Genomic DNA, 6,000 nt, shown 5'->3' with positions numbered 1-6,000 from the left:
TATCCAGTGAATCTACAGTAGTTTGGTTACTACTTGAAACGAATACATATTTATAGACCATGATAGTATTCCTTTGAGTACCTCAAATGCCTATTCATGAAAAAACTGTTAATCATGAATAGCCTTACTTCCATACAGTGGTTCTCCAGTTGCACTAACTATCCAGATTGTGGAAGACAAAGACCCCACTGCACATGCCCAGACCATCTTCCAAGATGTTTCCATTATCTGTCATTCTTTTGTACAACTCAGCTTTTGGCACAGGTTTCTTTTGTTTTGCTCTCTCAGGATTTAGCCATGTTTGTGTTTTGTCTTTTGTCATTTATTTTCAACACTTTATTAAATTTTTCATTGTTATTCTGCTTGACACATGGTGATTGTCTGGTGTCTTATTGCATTTTATAGCTAATTACACAATGTTTACTTTTCGGGCCTGTAGCATCCCTTGCCACATCTGAGGAGGATGACACAGTAAAGGAATTTCATACCCCCCTTCAGTACCTCCATCACCCAATGTCCTGCTCCTAAGTCTCGCCAAACATGCTAGAATGCCTGAAGCCAACTTCCTACTGGAATTTGAAGGCTGAAAACTTCATATTTTTCCTAATACAGTAAACCCCCCGTATTTGCGGGGATGCATACCACACCCCCCGTGAATAGCTAGAACCCGGAAATACTTAGAACCCTTCTAAAAACACTTAGAACTGCCGATTTTGATAGTTCAACCACACAAAATAACAGGTATTATCTTACTTACGATGGGGTTAGGTTCTAAAAAAACCCATTGTTTGTTGGAAAAATGTATCTCGAATATAGCCTAGCCTACACTAGGGTATTCGTAGCATGTATACATGTATGGTAGCCTACCCTACACTATAAAGTATACTGTATACATACACAGTATAGTGATTATTAATATCAGCTAATTCTGGAGATTCATGCAGAGTGACTATGATAATTCAGTACAAAGAGAAATTGAATAACAAACAAGAATTAGCTTAGCCTACACTCTGGTATATTGTAGGCATATACGATAGCATAGCCTACATTATACTGTACTCTATATTCATATATCATATTATAAAAACATCAACATAACGAATGTGCATCTTTTCCATGGATCTTTTAAATGTTATGCCTTAATTCACTGTATCCAATAATATTGTATATATTCTTATATTGCTTTTGTATTATAAATTGTGATCATAGTGATCAATGTTTTGGTTTGGAAATGTTTACGCGATGTTTATTTCGCTGCATTCAACTCAGTTCAGAGCGCTTTTCTTGCTTCTAGTTAGCGTAAATGAATCTCTTGATACTTTATTTATATTGGGCAAGGTTATTTTTCGTCATACTGTACAAAGTGTTTTTAAGTCGAAACATAACTTAAATACGTCTCGCTGTGAAATTAATTCAGCTATTTTTTTTGGTAATAGATGACATTGACTGTTTGTTTTGTGTAAAAAAAATCAAGATTCTGTTCGCTATTTTCACTTGATTTCATCATAATATGAGCTTTATGTATTTATCGTTTATTGGCGTAAAAGTAGCAGTAATGTACTCTTTCATGCTCAGTAGTTTTGATTTAAATATTTCCTCTCCAATTTTAATTACTGTTGAGTTTCATCCATATTGCCGATGCACAATAATTTATAGTCATAAGCAGCTTGAACATTGTTTTCTCAGCTTCAGGTACAACTTGCAGCATAAATTTAGCAGTATATTTCCTTGCCGATCTTTTCTCCATACCGAATAAGGGTATAATGTAAAAATTATCAGTCCTGTTCTACTTAACGTCATTTGTACTGTAACCTACGGTAATTGTGTATTACCGTACAATGGTTGAAATACAAGCAAAAGGGCTGTTATCTGATTCGGTGATAAACAAAACAACAGTTTCTCGATCTGTTGTTTATGGCTGTATGCATTTATGCAAGAGTGTAACGTTACGAACAATACTTTCATCATTCTCTGTTACTTTTTTAACTAGAAGATGGGATAAAGAGTTGGAGGAAAAGAAGCTGGTCTATTGTAATTTGGTCTCTCTCGCTGCTTGATTGTACGCTGCTGCCTGCACCCGTGGGAAATTTAAAAATATTTTATAAATATTGTCGTATCGGTATTAATTGCTTACCCCATTGCAAAATCGAATTATTGCAAGGTGAACTATCATACTCGAGCACTACCTAAGTATTTTAATACTGTAGTTTTATCACAAAAAGTGTATTTAGTCATGAAAATACAGTAATTAGTGAATATTTCTCAGAGAAAAATACTGTGAATGGGTGGATTTTCAGCGAATAATGCGTATATATGTTCCATAGAGAAATCCGCGAATAGGTGAGTCCGGAAATCGTGAGACCACGAATACGGGGGGTTTACTGTAATCCTGTAATTCTTGACTTAAGAATGTCGATAAAATCTTGATTTTCTTATACAGAAATATCCTCCCTTATCACCTTAAAAAAAAAAAGTCAGATTAAGAAGACAATCAAAAGGGGAAATCAAAACCACTGTCATCTTCTCAGTAGGAGAACCCTTAGACGAGAGATGGGAGCACACTTGTTCTTTTCTTCAAAACTGAGTTAGTGAAAGCATGAGAATATTCACCTGCTGTATCAGAAACAGCCTTGCCCAAGAAAATAAAAAATCTAATGATTCCTCCCACACTTTAATACCCATTGGCCCCACACATTCCTTAAGTTGGTGCAGAGTGATGGCAGTTGTACTGAACATAACGAATTATGGGCTTTAATACTTATGTTTTATCTCATTGTAGGTAAACAAAAATAACCTGGTTATGTGAGTGTGAATGTAAGGTGTTTTAATAATTTGTTACATGTACACTTGGTAAGGAAAGTGAAGATACAGTTTTTTTAAATCTTCGGACATACAGTATATTGCTCAATAATGCGACATCTGGCAACTTTAGAAAGGGAGGAGCTTCTGTCTTAGTGTGTTGGTTTTTGCTTGACCTCCTATAACTTTCAATCATATTCTACGATTCTGACATCATTGATACTTAAATGCAGTAGTAAGCTTTACAGTATTCGTTCAAGTTGTAATTTGCAGCGACAGTTCTGAGCAAAATAAACATTTTTCGACGTAACCTACCAATTAACCTTATACAAATGAATTTATGACACCACAATGAACGGAATGCTTGCATAATCGGAAACGCAATCTTCCATAGTGAAATCAAGAGTTAAATTTGAGCAACGTGGGGAACAATAAAGGAACAGAATGCAATGTTACGATGAGAGAGAGAGAGAGAGAGAGAGAGAGAGAGAGAGAGAGAGAGAGAGAGAGAGAGAGAGAGAGAGAGAGAGAGAGTTGCTGTTGTGTAAGCCTAGGCCTACATGTAGAGCTACTCATTTCATTATTTTTTTTTTTTTAGAGATTGAGCGATACTATATTTGTATAGTATGTTTCAGCGATGGAGAGAGAGAGAGAGAGAGAGAGAGAGAGAGAGAGAGAGAGAGAGAGAGAGAGAGCTGTTGTGTTGTGTAAGCCTAGGCCTATATGTAGAGCTACTCATTTCATTATTTTTTTTTTTAGAGATTGAGCGATACTATATTTGTATAGTATGTTTTAGCGATGGAGAGAGAGAGAGAGAGAGAAAGAGAGAGAGACTATGGCAACGCAGAGAGAACAGGCAACGTCAAGAAACAACCAGTTACTTGTGTTTTCCCGCTGAAGTGCTCCACACATCATAGAGAACGCTCTTGCAGATTTAAATAGATTTGGTCAACTTACCGTAGCTGTCGCAACATTTACTGCCATTAATTCCAGCTGACTTTTAACACCATGAAATACAAATATGAATGTGTGAAAATTAAAGAAATTATCACTACCTCGTATGATGATGCAATAATAAGCCTGTCCATAACGGAAAATGAGTAAATATTGCCGTTCTGATAAAGAGTACTACACCGAGATATTCACACACTATCTTTTAGATCTCTATGAACGAAGTCATCTGAGAAATTCTGATTACTTCGGACATGCTTGGTGTTTTTAAGTATCTGAACGTTTTTGTTTTGCAGATTTAACATATATGATATAATTTGCATTGTATTTTCATATTCTAGAGTAAATTTACCGAGATTATGTGTTTTCTGTAAGAAAAAAATAAAAATTCGATGAACGAAATCTAAAGAAAACTGTATCTTCACTTTTCTTGCCCAGTGTACATCATATGAATAGGGTAATATTCAAAATAGCATAAAATACAGGGTGGGGCAGAACCAATTGAGCAGTTTTGAGGAGATATAACAAAGTAATGGAGGTACATAGAGAAGAAAGTGCATTATTCTCGAGGTTAGCATAACATACCATTTACAATTCTTATGTTCTGAAAATAATGTCAGCAAGATGGCGGCCGTTAGCTGCAACACACTGTTGAGTCGTTCTCTGAAGTTTTCTACAGCACGTTCACACATACTGCGGGTATGGCGTTAACTTCTTCAATAATCCGCTCCCTTAGCTGTGGTAGGGTGTGAGGGTGACTTTTGAACACTCTTTCTTTCAGATGTCCCCAAAGAAAGAAGTCGCAAATGCTCAAATCAGGTGACCGCGCAGGCCATCCTAAATCACCCCTTAGACACACCAGGCATCTGGGAAACATGTTTCTCAAAACATTGAGTGAAATTCGGGCTGTGTGAGCTGTAGCCCCATCCTGCTGAAACCACATGTCCCCCAAGCCTTCATTTTCAATAATCTCTTCCAATCTAGGTTGCATGAAATTTTGCAACATTGCAACATAGCGTTCGGCATTCACGGTCACGGTCACTCCGTCCTCCTCAAAGAAGTATGGGCCTATCACTCCAAATTTTGAGATTGCACACCAAACCATGTCGGCTACTGAAATGGGGATGTCTGAGGAGGCCAACAACACCACCCTCCCCCCACTCCCCTCCCTTCCCCTCGAGCATTGACTCTTGTAAACTGCTCAATTGGTTCTGCCCCACCCTGTATTTGTATGAGGCTGTCTGGAATATGTGAAAAGAATGGCCACTGCAACACTGGTTAGATGGCAGGTAATTTCATTTAATACACGACAACGATAATGCGGTTTTCTTTTCGGAATGATTTTTTCTTGAGCATGCATAACATTATAATATCTCAGTGAGTGGACAGTTTCAGGTATATTTTGCCTAACAACTTACCGAGAAAAAGTCTGAAATCTGATTGAGTTCCTGTCATCTGATGTGTGTTGATGACTTGTAGGGCATAAAAGGCTAGCCTAGACTCATAAGGCATTGGAATGCTGCTTGGATAGAATGAATAAATAAATAAAGGTTACAATAGGAAAGTAATTTTGATCTATGTGAAATGAAAGTGTGCTTCAAAGAGAATCAACAGTGTAAGCCTACCTTTCACATCTCGATGTTTTTTTCTAGCAGTCAGCACTGTTAAAGGTTATTTTTCCAGTTTACGGATGTGGTATCATAATGAAGTTATTTTTACAGTCATGCAATGAAACTGTGCATAGAATAAAATTTGAATGATGAGGAAATCTTGTGACCTGAACAGTTTGTGGGCATAGGCCTACATGTAGCTTGGGCTATACAAGTGAGATAAAATAGTATTATTGAAAGCTCATCGTTCATTTGTGTTTGTGAGTAGCCTGCTTGATACGAGCTCATCTTTGGAGACTTTGATAAAAGCTCATCTTACTTGTGCTTGCATAGGTATATTACTGATACAAATCTTCATGCTCATGATTTATAAAAGATGTGAGGGTTCTTATCTATATAAACATTCAAATTATACTGAAGCAAGTTTTAATGTTTATCACAATAAGCCAATGATATTGGAAACATTGATTTTCAGCTAATTACAAGCTACACATGCATGTGCTGTACCATATCTTCATCTGTGGGTGGACAGAAGAGATGAAACTGACTGTAGGAGGTTTACTGGGTCAATTTAAACTTTCTCCAGTCTCCAATACGAAATACACTCCTTTGGTTTTAGTTAATGCTCGTTTGTTATACT

General features: G+C 36.8%; 1 protein-coding gene across 1 annotated transcript in view; it reads left to right on the top strand.

The window, feature by feature from the left end:
• Positions 1-6,000, top strand: part of LOC136831457 (chondroitin sulfate glucuronyltransferase-like) — a 102,907-nt gene that overhangs the window by 62,874 nt on the left and 34,033 nt on the right.

The sequence above is a fragment of the Macrobrachium rosenbergii genome, chromosome 48, assembly GCF_040412425.1.
Source record: "Macrobrachium rosenbergii isolate ZJJX-2024 chromosome 48, ASM4041242v1, whole genome shotgun sequence".
Taxonomy (NCBI): domain Eukaryota; kingdom Metazoa; phylum Arthropoda; class Malacostraca; order Decapoda; family Palaemonidae; genus Macrobrachium; species Macrobrachium rosenbergii.
The sequence above is the reverse complement of the archived record's forward strand: the minus strand, read 5'-3'. Positions and strand labels throughout refer to the sequence as shown.